Genomic DNA, 14,561 nt, shown 5'->3' on the forward strand with positions numbered 1-14,561 from the left:
GTCATTAATGAGTGGTGCGAGCCTGCAGGGGGCAGCAGCTGCAGCTGTGAATATGAAAATGTGCGGCACTAATCTGAGCTCATCACACTGAAGGAAACCTCACATATAAACCTCCACTCTCACTTCTCAGGCTTAAATCACGTGATCATAAACGCATGTGTCTCTTTTTATTGCATGCATTATTATTCATATTTGGATATTAAAATGAGAAGAGACTCGTCCTCCAATCAGCGGCTGTCCCGTCCTGACAGGCTGCAGCGCTGAACACTGACTGCCTTATTTCCTGTGACAATCAATCCCGCTGTTTCTAATTGGACGGGGTCTCCCCCCTCGCTCCCCTCCTCCCTCCTCCTCCTCCTCCTCTGCTCTCCGGGTTATTGTCACTGACAGTCGGATTATTCCCTCACACAGTAGCAGCCTGCTCCTTCTCCTCCTCCTGCTCCTCTCCGTCCGACAATGCGGGCACCAACTAAGGATTTATAATTTCTTCTTCTTCATCCGCTCCGCATCGTTTATTCCTCCTCTTCCTCCTCTTCTTCCTCACGGTAAGAACACCTCAGGTCTTAGATCGCATCGCTTCTGTGAAATGTTTTTGCGGCTCAGCCATGTGCCGGAGGAGACTCACACTGTTGGAAAGTGTTATTAGCAGGAGCTCTGCGTGTGTGTGTGTGTGTGTGTGTGTGTGTGTGTGTGTGTTCAGCGGTGTGATCGGGCTCAACTTCAGATGTGACTGCGGCTGCAGCTGTGTATGTGTATGTATGTGTGTGTATGTATGTGTGTGTGTGTGTGTTTTACTCTTCATAATGACCCGATGCTTGCGATTAAAGTGAGCGCTGTGATGCGTTCAGGGTCACAACGATTAGAAACATTGTGTCTGTCAGATCTGGTGAAGCAGCGGTGTGTCCTCTCTCTCTCTCTCTCTCTCTCTCTCTCTCTCTCTCTCTCTCTCTCTCGCGCACACACACACACACACACACACACACACACTTTCTCCGGAGTGGTCCGCTGACCCCTGGTCTGCTGCTGGACTGGAGGAGACCCTCATACACAGGAGCTGAACTCTGAGTTTTTTTTGTTAAAATTGGAAATTGAATTAGCTTCTCCTCTATTTCTCTCACTGGAGTAACTCGAACCCGCTGTAGGTGGGGCCCCCAGAGGCTTCCCGGACCCCCCTGATAAGCCCTCCTCTAGTGGAAGACTCAACCACCCACAGCACCCCCCCCCCCCCCCCCCCCCCCCCCCCCCCCCCTCTGGTCTGCACCCCCCCATCCCTCATCAGCTCCCATAATTTGGGTGGCATATGGCCGAGTCTTCCCCGAGGCTCACAGATGTTCAGCCGTTACATCAGCAGCCTGGTTTGGAGGCAGAAGACACTCAAACTATAGTCTGCCTTCTGCCGTGTGTGTGTGTGTGTGTGTGTGTGTGTGTGTAGGGTGTGTGTAGGGTGTTGGTGTCTTTATGGGAAAGTGTGTCTCAGTAATTGGTGAGGTCTGATCGCCTGGCGCTCTCACTGGAGGGCTATAATACTCAGCTGCAGATAATCCTGAGCACAGTAATCCTGTGATGTATTTTCGGGGGATACGATGCAAATGTCAGTCCCTGAAGGATCCATCGCATAGAAAAAACTGCTGTAACCTTCTCTGCCACTGAGCCATTAATGTACAGCACAGTCACCATGAGCCCTCTGATCAAAGACTGTTTGGATTCATAGATAATACAGTTATTTCACTTTATAACAAGGCTACAACTATCTGCAAATGATCTTTTGATTAATCAGTAAATGTTTCGTCTATAAAATAACATAAAATGGTGAAAAATACCGTCCTCAAATTTTGTGTTTGGTCCAATTTTTTATATTAAGTTGAATGTGATCAAATGCAAAGAAAAGCAGCTTTCATCGACATTTTGCGACTAAAGTGACTAAAACGAAGAATTGATTATCAATTTAAAGGTTATTTTATAGGCTACATACATAATATACATTATAATAGTTGCCATATGACGCGTTGTGTAAATAAATCTGTGCAGAAATAACACGTTGTGAAGCTATCTTTTTTTTAGGCATTATAGTTTTTTACATACCTTCCCGATGTTTCCCGGCGGTATACAGCATTAAACAGCACTGCCGTGGCTCTCTGTCCATTAAACTGGCAAAAAAAAAGACAGAAATGGCCCAAAAAGCAACTTTGTCCATGTTGGCTTCATCTTTATCATCAGGATTAAACAGAGTCCCTGTAGTTCTGAATGTCCTGTAAGTCTCTGTGTTCCTCAGCTCAGCTGCAGCAGACAGACAGATCGCCCCCTGGTGGCGGCTGCTGTGTACTACAGATGTCTGTTGTCTCTCCAGTAGATGCCAAAATAATTTTCTTTATTGTCTAGTTCCAACTTGAAACTGCTCACAACAAGCTCTGTGAATTATCTCCAGTCGGCGGATTGTGATTTCTAGAAAAAGTTGAGTCTTTCTAATGTATTTTTGGTGCGCTGAGCGACATGAGCATGTCGTATTTATGGTGACGTGCCGAGGCAAACATTTCTACGGCCAATATCTCATCAGATGCTTTATTGTCATTTCATGTTAAATACAAGATTTAGTTTGGCAGCTGTCCACACAGAGCACAAATACAGTCATACACATAAAAAACTATAAAACATAACAACAAGTCATAGTTGTATACTGTACATACATAGAATTACAATATGTTTATTTAAATAGAGACACAGAAGATGTCCTCCCAGGACAAAACAGGAAAATAAATATAAATTTGCAGCATTTTCTTCACTGACTACAAAAGTAACAGTTATTGTTTAGTTTTTGTGTTGAACTTGTGACCTCAGTGGTGAAAATCTGAGGCCAGCTTCCAGTGAGGGTCCTCCTTTGTCGTCCTGTAAGACTTTCTGCTTGCTGAGTCGAGGATGTCGCCGTAACGTTCTCCTGTTCTCCATCGCGGCGTCACGTCTTCACAATCGCCCCAGAAACGTCTCGCTGAGTCGTCAGATCAGCTCTGCTGCTGTAATGCATCATATATGACAAAGAACCTCAACCTAGTGCTCAGACCTCTTTAATTATTAATCAGAGCTGGTATATATGAAAGATGGTTCGTTCACCAGTCGACTTAATTAACTGAGTGAGGAGAAACTTTTCCACACTTCATTTTCAAAAAAACAGAGACTTCCAAGTAGACAAAAGAGTCTCTCTAACAGTTGCACTCAATTTTTTAAGCAAAAGCGCTACTTAGACTGAAAATGTGAAAATTTCTTTTGAATTCAGAATAAAATACATATTCCTTTCTCTATTTTTTAAGTAGAATGTGTAAGATTTCACCAAATGACACAAAATGATAATTTAGAAAAGAGCTTTTTATTTATTTTCCTTTTATTCTTTTTTTTATAAGAAGCTTTCTCTTTCATTCTGGCACAAAGATGGTTTTATTTAAGGTGCATTTACAGACACCTGAGTGCCAAAAGAGTTTGTTTTTTTCATCTTTGACAGCAGTGAATTTATTTTTCATCTTTAAAAAGAAATACAGAACTTTTATTTCCCCACACCGGTTGCCACAGATGAAAAATACATACACAAATAAATAAATAAATTACTTTTATTATGGGCGTCCATAAGCACTTGTCTTTTTTAGTTAAGGTGACATTGCAAATTGACAACACAAGTGTTAAGAAATGTATTATTGCTGTGGCTTGATCTGGTTTCATTTCCAATTAATCTGTTTTACTGTATTTTCTTGATTAATTGGTTCATTGTTTGGCTCATAAAATATCCAAAAATTGTTAAAATTAAGGGCCAAACCTAATTCACCAGGGGCCAAGGTGTCTCTCCAAAAGTCTTGGTTTGTCCAAAATTAAAAATATTCAGTTTATAACGCAATAAGACGAAACCAGTGAATATTACTTTTTAAGAAGCTGGAATCAGAGAATTTGTGAACTTTTCTTATAATTTCCTGTTGATTGCCAATGCAAACCATGATCTCCGATGCAAATTATGACACATATTCGAGGACTAAACCGATGTGCATTCATAATACCGTACACTGCTGCTGTCATATCATGTTCTCTGATAGTAGTTGGTGTAAATCAGTAAGTGGAACTTCTGATGTTCCTCCGTTCTCCCTGAGACGAGCTTTAAAAAGCAGTTTAATCTGGGCTCTGCTGTTGGGTTGGTGGGCTGCTTGTACCACTCTTGTGTTTGTATGTGTGTGTGTGAGAGAGAGGGGTGGGGATTTTAGGAAGCATACTTACATTTCAAAGTAATGGTCTATTTATAGGGCGGACAAACGGCAGCGAGGAGAAAAGAGTCCAGCGCCGACGGCCTGTTGTTGTTGTTAACATCGAGGAATGCACCAGTGGTTGTTGAGATAAGGGAAGAGTTGACACGGCTTGTTAGAGAACACACGTGACCCCACACACACACACACACACACACACAAGGCTGAGAGCCAGCACATGCACAGGAACACACAGTTTAATTTACCGTATGGAAACAGAAACACACAGCGTGCAGCAACATGCTTTGCTCTGCATTAAAGCTGTTTCATCAACAGTCAGAGTTCAAAGATGATGGCGAGCACTCAGCCTGCAGCACGCCGCCTCGTATAAGTGTGGCTAATCGCAGATAGATGATTGTGTGTGTCTGTGTGTGTTTGGGCTCATATATGAGAGCGATCATCAAAGACTGTGATATTGATCACAGCCTCTCATGCAGCAGCAGCTCGGGGCGATCGCTGCCACTTCTCGGATCCTAAACAGATTCTCCTCGCCTGTTTCTGAACATATGAAACGTGAGAATGAACCTGCAGCTTCTGGAGCTTCTGCGTGTGTGTGAGACGCCAGGGACACCCACTAGTGTCCATGAGGAACACTCCAGATGAAGGCTGTGATCCTTTATTGATTTTACTGATTAAATCCAGTTTAGTGAGACGAGACGTCTCTGATGAGCAGCTCGTCCTGAACCAGCGATAACTCTGAGGAGCTGTAATCAATATATGAATTATATAAAATCTACAGAGCATTCTAATGTCTTCAGGGCTTCAAATAACCACTATTTCCATAATCAGTAATCTGTCAATTATGACTTTGATGAATCGACTATTAATCGGACAAAAAAGCTAAATTTGATCATTTCTGGCATTTGATTTTAAAAAACCTATTCAGCATCTCCTGGTACAATTTTCTTTGAAACATTAACAGTTACATGAAACTCACCGTGTTGTTTTAGTTATTAACTGCAGATAAAAAGTAAAAGCAAGGCCACCTCAATAAAACATGGAATTAATAAATGAACACGGAGGAAGCTCTGCACTGAGAACAGAAGAGAAATAACCAGAATATTTCCATATTTATGATGAGAATTTGTGTCAGTTTGTGCTGAGCAGAAATGAAGGATTCACCTAAACTGTCTGACAGAAGCTCAGGTACAGGTTAGTTTAGCTTCCATTTGTTTTCTTTCCATTTTGGGTTCAGTGATCAGTGTAGCTATAGAAAATTTCGGGTTGGGGAACCTGCAGTTTCAGAGCTTCCTGTGGCTCTTCAGGCAGTCTGCTCCCTGTGGCTGAGACAAACAAACTATACCAAACTAGATAGCTGTTTCTTTACATTTTACTGTGAATTTATCTCCGGTGTCGGCCCGAAGCAATTTGTATTCTTCAGTTGTAAAAATGTATAGCTTATATACACAGTGATTGAATGTAACTAAGTACATTTACTCAAGGACTGTACTTAAGTACAATTTTGAGGTACTTGTACTTTACTTGAGTATTTCTATTTTATGTTACTTTATAATTGTACTCCACTACATTTAGCTGACAGCTTTAGTTACTTTTCAGGTTGAGATATGAAAAAACATCTTTTTTTAAATGAAACCTCATAAAAGTATATTAAGTAGTTTAAATGAGCCCTACCTTGAGACAAATAAAATGCTGCTTACATAAATGCATAAGTACAAATATTGTAAAAACCAATGATATATTTAGAATATATAAATCAATCTGATTGGGGCCATTCTGCAGAACAAGTACTTTCACTTTTGATACTTTAAGTACATTTTGATGCTTTTGTACTTTTACTTCAGTAAGTTTTTAATGCAGGACTTTTACTATTTCGGTGTGGTATTAGTACTTTTACTGCAATAAGGGATCAGAATACTTCCACCCCTGTATATATAGCATTAAAAAGATTTTTTAACATTAAACATTGACTAAGATGTGCATGAAAGTGTCTCAAAGTCTGCAGCCCGACCCCGACTGATCGATGGTTAAATTAATCAACAACTATTTTTATCATTGTTTTTTGCAGCCCTAAATGTTTTTCACCTCATTGTTTTCTGTATGCAGGTAACTTCTCAGTTTTGACCAAACCACATGTTAATCTGCAATGTTTTGTCAAGTGATGAAGCAAAATATGATGTCACAGACTCAGGAGGAGGAGGAGCAACAAACTGCTGCTCACGTCTTATTGGTGGATGTTTGATTTGGAAGCAGTGGTTTTCTCTCAGTTGTTAAAAGTTTTATGTGGAAAAAACCACATTTATTTTTAGCCTTACCTTGTTATTTTTCCCTGTGGTTTTGGTGCCTCACCGTAACCAAACAGTCTTTGATATTTCCAGTGTTGTCACGTGTCAGTGATGGACGTTGTGAGTCACAATGAGAACAGTTTACTTTGGTGCAATGTTGGTTTTACATAATGGTACATTTACATTTGTAATGGTGATTCGGTTGACTTTGGACACGTTTTAAGACTTTTATATTTAGTTGTAGTCAGACTAACAGCTGTAATCTGTGTGTAAACCACAAACTCACACTGAAGCTGAGACTCAGATGTTCAACTAGCATCTTTAATGAGGCTGCAGCACCACAGGAAACACTTCCTATATATATATATATATATATATATATATATATATGTGTGTGTGTGTGTGTGTGTATATTGTTTATTGAACCTCCACTTCCAGAAGCAGCTCCTCTCAAACGGAGCTCAGAGGAGAGTCTGTGGGGAAGTCGAGGCTTTAACACCAAACTGATCGATTTGCTTCTTTAACAACACAAACCTCGTCGGACAACAAAGCTCCACGTTTGACTGCTTGACATTTTATTCTGCTGTCCGACTGTTTCCACTCTTCTGTTTCATCCGTCAGTCCGTCCATCTGTAACTTTAACTTTCATGTCTACAAACTCTCCTGTGCTTTCCTCTGCTGCTGCTGCTGCTGCTCACTCTAATGGCTCTCTGTGTTATAAAACAGTATCAGTGTGCACTCGACTTCTCCTCACTTGTTTTAAAGCTCCTGAATTCACTTTCATTCACACAGTTGGACACAAAGAGAGCGGCTTGATAAGAGAGATCACAGGTGTGTGCATTTAATGCTGCAGGTTATGTTTAAGATCCAGAGCTCCATCTGTTCATTAACACATCATAAAACCACAGTAATATTGAGATAGCATGTCGAAAACCTGCACCAAACATGCAGGAACAGCACAAAGAATAACAAGTAACACAGCAGAAACACAGAGAATATGAAATGTAATCATATTCCTAAAAACGGCTCATGTTTGGACACATATTTAACTTGCATATCCGACAGAATCACAATGGCCTGAGCTTCTCACAGACTTCTTTCTCACCGTGTGTCAAATGCAAGTTAATGTTGAGTCCCAGTGTGGTTTTGTTTTGGTGAACCACGTCCTGAGAAACAACAGTAAGAGCCAACAGACAGCAGCTCTGAGAGAAAATCTATCTCACATCGTCTTTAAAGAGCAGGGACACTGATTCCTCACAGGCATCTGAATGTAAGCAGCAACAACTACATGCAGGATTGCATTAAGTGCTGCTGCACGATGCAACACAACGACACACGAACCTCGCAGGATTAGTGCAACAGTTTGTAGTTTAACACTCGGAGCTTGCAGAAGATCTTAAAACAGAGAAAGTGTGAAATAAAGCAGCATGTCTGCAGGTCTGAGTCCGAGCTGAAGCTGAGATCGGCTGAAGAATGGAGGCTTTGTTCGCGTCAGCAGAGCGACGGGAAAAACAAAATATTTTCCATGAAATGCTCTCTTACATAAGCGTTCCTTTTTTCTGTTCCATCATCTTCATGTTCTCGCTCTTGTTTTCTCTCTTCCTCACAGAGATTGAGGTCAGCGTTAATTGAAATTCAGACACCTATTAATTAGTGACAGAATTCCTCTTTCTCCCTCTGTCTGCTTTTTTTGTCTTCTACCTCTTTTCTTTTCTGTCCATTCCTGTCCTCCTTCTCTTCCTCCTGCTGATGAAGGATGGAGCTGTTTTGGTTGATGTGTGTACAGGCAGCTCTCTCTTCGGGGAGCTCCTCGAGTTGATTCGAGTCGTTGTCCTCTGAGATGGGGCTGGCTGCAGATTATTCAGAATCAAGTCCAAATTCTGCTCAGCTCCTCTTCCTCAGGCTGATTTTTTATCAGACTGCCAGCCAGCTGCTGTGAGGCAATTTGTTAATTAATAGAACTTGGTTGGTGTGTGTGTGTGTGTGTGTGTGTGTGTGTGTGTGTGTGTGTGTGAGTGTGAGTGTGAGTGTCAGAAATATGGTTTTGATACTGATGTTTTCGCAGTATAGATACACACGCAGCAGCTGCACTTTATTCATTAAAAATGAAAACCATGAAAAAAAGTTAATCTTTGCCACTTTTGAATTTTTATTTTCATTCTGTATTAAGGGTTAAGTCCTCTGTGTGTGTGTGTGTGTGTGTGTGTTTTCCAGTATTATGACAATATTGCTGATTATAATGTTTTGAAGATAAAAACATTGCAACTTTATAGCTTTTACAGTGGGTGTAAATGACATATGTTGTTAGAGATGTCAAATGATTTTTTTTTTCCTACATTATAATATCTTTATCTCCTGGTAAGGTTTGTCTCAAGTGAGTATAAAGCTAGTTGTTGTGTGAAGTTTCCTATGTTAACCTGCATGTGGAGCTTTATGTCTCCAACGTAACTACCTCACTTTCAGTAGTTATGTTCATTTATTTTACTTCTTAACTTTCCTTTGCTGCACAAAACAATGTCGTAGTTTTTCCGAACTTCAGTAACCCAATTGCTTAAAACTTAACCTCCTTAAATAAAAATTCAAGGAGCCCCTCTCCCTCCAACATGTAAATTAACTGAACGTGATGGAGGAATGCATAGTTCATACAGGGGGCATGGCCTCAGTAGGGGCGTGGTCTTGATGGGGGGCATGGCCTCAGCAGCCCTGCAGTAATGATATGTGATTAAGGAATAGCAGATATTCAAGTGTACTTGCATGAAATTGGTTGTTTTAGTCAAGATTATGCTAATTCCCACAACTTCCTGTTAATTCCCATAAATTCATGTTTATTCCCTCAGATTCCTGTTAATTCCCATGCAAAGTTTTCAACTTCTTTGCAACCTTAGTTCTGTCACAGGTGAAACATGTCCAACAGGAAGGTCAGCAGGCTGTTTGTTGGGATCTTATGGATGCTTGCTGCAAGGAAATTTAAAATGAAGTAACGTTAAACAGATTATTGCATCTCTCTCTAAAATAAGCACATTGCACAACTTGTTTTTGCCACTTTGTAGTTATTTGTTCATGCTCAGCACAAATATACTTTTAATTACATTCATGAAGAAAGATGCAAATATGTGTATGTATGCTTCAGTAACTCTGATGTACTGAATGTTTGAAAAAATAAATGTATGTTTTTTTTTCTTTTCTTAGAAAGATTCCTGGAAAGTTCTGATATAAATGGGTTAAAAAACTGAGACGATGTTTAAAAGGCGTACGTTACCATCTGCTCTTTCTTTGTTGCTTGTAAAGAGAAAAAGTACATGATGAAGCTGTATGAAAACAATATAAGCAGCTGTTAATTATCAGGGGAGTTTCCTGGGAGATACAGTAACTCTCTTCCAGTAAGAAGAGATTCTTTAGAAATCTTTCATCACATATTTTCCACACTGACATCTGCACGTCTCCTTCTGTCTCCCAAAACTTTTAAAAAATATAAAGCAAAGAAAAAGCAGCAAATTCTCATATTATAGAAGCCGGAAACGGACTGAAATCTTTACTTAAAGGATGCCATCAATTCTCTGTGTTTGATTTATAGATTATTAATATATATATAATTGTTGTGGTCAGCTGATGTATTTACTCACCATCAGCAGCTTAATACTGACTTAGGGTAAATATTAATAAACCAAGCAGCCTAAAAACAAGATGTTTTACACATGAAAACCAGTAATAAGAGAGTAATCCTGCAGCGCTGCAGTCAGTCTGAGACGCGTCATGATTGGCTGCTGCCCTGTGGAAAACCTCCCCGCTGCTTCTTCTGCTTTATTACTTTGTGTTTACTTGAAATCCTGTCCTCTGGCTCAGAGTTAAAAAAAAAAAAACATGTCATCATCTCTTTTCTTTTTGCTTTTTCTTGTGTGAGAAAAAAAGCCATAATAGAAGCTTTTGGAGCATCGTGTTTCCTCAAAAGCTTTCATCGATGTTTGCTGCCCTTTCTGACTCCCGTTGGCTACAAGTCGGGCCGTGTTGTGAGTAAACCACCTGCCTCGGCTCCACAAAGCAGCTTCTGATGGTATTGACTGGATGTATGGGCACTAATGGATGTGAAGACTCGATATCATTCTGCAGCGTACAATAGCTGGCTTCATAAAAATACACTCAGAGGCTGTGCGGCTCTCTGGTGTGTGTGTGTGTGTGTGTGTGTGTGTGTGTGTGTGTGTGTCTGTGTGTCTGTGTGTCTGTGTGTCTGCGTGTGTGTGAGGAAGCCGGACCTGTGAGCTGCAGAGCCTGAAGGAAGGCAGAGAGAGAGAGAGAGGGGTAGAGAGCATCTTATCCTAATGCACTTAAAGTCTCCAGAGAGAGGAGAGGGGGATGGAGACAGTGGACAGAAAGGAAGAGAGAGAGAGAGAGAGAGAGAGAGAGAGAGAGAGAGAGAGAATGAGAGAGAGAGAGAGAGAGAGAGAGAGAGAGAGAGTATGTATTAAGTGTTTGTGGGGGAGATGAGGCCAAAATGCAACAGCTGGGGAAGACGAGTGGAAGAGAGATAAGATAGAAAGGAGAGAGAGAGAGGATGAGTGTGGGAGTAAAGGCCGTCAGATAGTGGAGGTTGGAGGTTAATAACTGGTCGTGCAGAGCGCTGGAGGAGCAGGAGGAGAGGAGGAGGAGGAGAGGAGGAGGAGAGGAGGAGGAGAGGAGGAGGAGAGGAGGAGGAGGAGGTGAGGTCAGGGCGAGTGACATTTCAGATGTAATCCGGTCCAGGAGAGCGAGAGGGGCCATCTGAGTCTGCAGGGCTGTGACTCAGGCTGAGCTGCTTCAGATCGTCATGTTACATCTGTGATGTAATCATGATGTCACAGTGTCACGGTACTCAGATTCACGGTGTCTGTGAGGTAAAACGACTGTTTGTGTCAAATGAGTCTGGTGGCTCTGAAGTAGGGCTGGGCAATATGGACCAGAAGTCATATCCCGATATATTTAGGCTGAATATCGATATACGATATATATCCTGATATTTTTATGGCAAAGTAAGAGCAAATGTTCCGTCAAATGACATGTCACAAGTAGTTTTATTTAAACTTTTTATTTCAAGTGAACATAAATACTGTATAACAAAAAACAAAAATCAAAGCTCCATAAAGTTTATTTAAATAAAAAAAATATCTTAAATAAAAATAGCCTATGAAATAAAATAGGCCAATCTTTTTCTGAAATAAATATATTCATATGAGAAAAGAATAACACACATTACAAAAGAACTAAATATGACAAATCCTAGTAAGGGCATTATTTATATATAAAGAAAGAAAATAGGGGGCACGGTGGCACAGTTGGTAGCACTCTCGCCTCACAGCTAGAAGGTCCTGGGTTCGATTCCCGCCAGGACGCTGTGGGCATTGGAGGCGTGTCCCCAGCGCTACGCGCTACGTCCCACCGGGGAATCTCCCCCTGTCAAGTGTCAAGAAGCGGTCCGCAACTCCACATGTATCGGAGGAAGCATGTGCTCAGTTCAGGGCCCTGCCCAGACCGACAGAGACTAGGTAGCGCCCAGGATCAAGATAGATAGGACAAACTGGGTGATAAAATGGGTTACAAAAATCGTGGGATAAAAAAAAAAAAAAAAAAGAAAGAAAATAAATTTGAACTATATCGATATAGGTGATAATATGATAGGTTTAAATATCACATTAATATCGATATATTTTTTATATTGATATATGGCCCTGCTCTGAAGGGAGCGACATGTCCTGCTGCAGCAAAATGTATTTCAAATAAAATCAGTGCATGTTTAAATGTGTGCTATATTTAGAGTATTTTTAAGAGTATTTTCATTCCTTTACCTTGCTGTGAAACAGTGCTTTAAGACAGGAAACAGTTTTCTTCAAAGCCACCTGACATCAATAATAAAAACAGCATTTTTAGTAGCTGGTCTGTCGCTCCTGTCAGCTCTTTAGATTAGCTTGTTTGTTTGTCTGTTTGTGTTATTCTATAACTTACAGATCTGAACTAATGTGGCATCCACAGCAGACATTCTCTGCTGTGATTTCCAAACTAACTAAATGAATGAAAATGGAAGAATTTGTTGTTGTGTTTTTGGTTGAACAAAAACTTTATCATAATTAAAGCCTGAAACTTAAAACCACTTGGTCAAGGTTAGGTGAAAAGAACAGGGTAAGGGTTAAAAATCACTAATTCCAGATAATTCGGGACACACACAAAGTCCTCCAACTCTGCTGCTTAACTTCATTTTTTGCTCATGACTTGGCTGGGAAATTCACTTGCTTTAAATATGCAAAAATGTCTCGTCCTGCAGTTTAAATCCCTGCAGGTATGTCCATTTCTCCTTTGACTAAGATTAAAGGTTAGCACAGAGAAAGTTTTCTCCACAGATCATTCTGCACACTGAAGCTCAAACATGAGTGAAGGAACAGGAAAAACATTCTGAATGGAGGCAGACGTAAATGGAAAAATAACTCTCTGTGTGTCTCCGTGAAACTAAACTGTAAAAAAGGAAAGGCAAGGCAGGTTTATTTGTATAGCACCTTTCTACTACAGGGCAATTCAATGTGCTTTACACAAAACATTAAAAGCATTTAAAAGAGACATATATAAAATGACATTCAAATATAAAAATGTTAGGCTAAAAACAACAAACAAGTTTAAAACTGAACGCTGCCTCTCCATGTTTAGTACAAAAAATGTAAAAGATACAAAAGTTAATTCAAATGTAAAATTTTAAAATTAAAAGTCAGCTGATAAAAGTTCCAGTGCAGTAAAGGCAGTGGCAAACAGAAAAGTCTTTGGTCTTGATTTAAAAGAGTTGAGGGTTGCAGCAGATCTGCAGTTTTCTGGGAGTTTGTTCCAGATATGTGGAGCATAAAAACTGGTCTAAATAAGAATGATTGAGATTGAAATTGAGAGCTGATGCTTTCAGATTATATTTCAACACACAAGTGTATAAAACAGAACAGAAACTCATTTGCTCTGTGAGCCGTACTGAGACTGAAACGGATCTTCTGCAGCTGGAAATGTTTCTGTTGGATATTTGTGATTCTGTGAGACCGGACCAGAGAGGAGACGGTCTGAGGACTGGAGGTCTGAGACTGGAGGTCTGAGGACCGGAGCTCTGTGTTAGTTGTGTAATCAGTGTCAGAGACTCACTCAGACAAGTCGCCCATCGACTCAGTGGTCAGAAGCCAGAGACTGAGGATTGATCGCAGCAGTCAGAGGAAGCCAAAAATGAACTTCTCTTTGTGTCTGAAAGCAGCTTGATCACTTTGCTGGAATGAGAGTGGAAGCTTCTGACAGTGAGACTTTAACAAAAGCTCCTCTGAGGCTCTGAGGCAGCTGGTCGGACACGGAGGAGAAAATAGTTAATATTTTAGCTGCACAATGAGTGTTAATTACATGCATAGATAAATAAATACATAAATAAAACATGTATACAGGGAATCACAACTAAAACTGGGATAATGTGTTCTTCATTTCACAGAAACTGCAAATCTGAAGACTCTTTTGTGTTGTTCTGGACTTATTATGTATGCAGTATAAACTGTGCCACTATACTGAAGGATGTCTGTGTGTGTGCGTGTGTGCGTGTGCGTGTGTGTGTGTGTGTGTGTGTGTGTGTGTGTGTTATCTGGTAGATGTGAGGCACTTTGAGCTCCTTTGTTCCATCTCACAGCACCATTTTCTCTCACAGAGCTCCTCAGTAAACTGTATCTGTACTTTGGCACACATCAGCAACTTTGTCGTTCTGAAGCTCAGTTTTGTCGCCTGATTCTGGAGGCGCTTTGTGAAATGGAGTCTTGTTATGAAGCTCGCTCTAGACTGCAACAAGAAGGGCATCTCTTCTCTCTCTCTCTCTCCACGCCGAGGACGAGGGCGTAGCGTATCGAATTAAGCCGGGGCCCCCGCTGTCGGCCCCGTGAGACAAGCCGCTCCCTGTCTGCTCAGCACAGCCGTGATATAATGGCACTAAAGTGATCTTTGTTCATGTATTACAGTACATTGAGGCATAAACAGAAACATTTCCGTCTCAGGGATTGTGCGGTTGTCACACAGCGGG

General features: G+C 40.8%; 1 protein-coding gene across 1 annotated transcript in view; it reads left to right on the top strand.

Moving 5' to 3' along the window:
• Nucleotides 1-428: 428 nt before the first annotated feature.
• The window catches only part of pcbp4 (poly(rC) binding protein 4), a 185,081-nt gene continuing 170,948 nt past the window's right edge, over nucleotides 429-14,561 (top strand). The window contains exon 1 of the mRNA XM_059328417.1: nucleotides 429-545. The gene's annotated coding sequence lies outside the window, so the exon portion shown is untranslated. The remainder of the gene's footprint in view (nucleotides 546-14,561) is intronic.

Source organism: Centropristis striata, chromosome 3 (assembly GCF_030273125.1).
Source record: "Centropristis striata isolate RG_2023a ecotype Rhode Island chromosome 3, C.striata_1.0, whole genome shotgun sequence".
NCBI classification, from domain to species: domain Eukaryota; kingdom Metazoa; phylum Chordata; class Actinopteri; order Perciformes; family Serranidae; genus Centropristis; species Centropristis striata.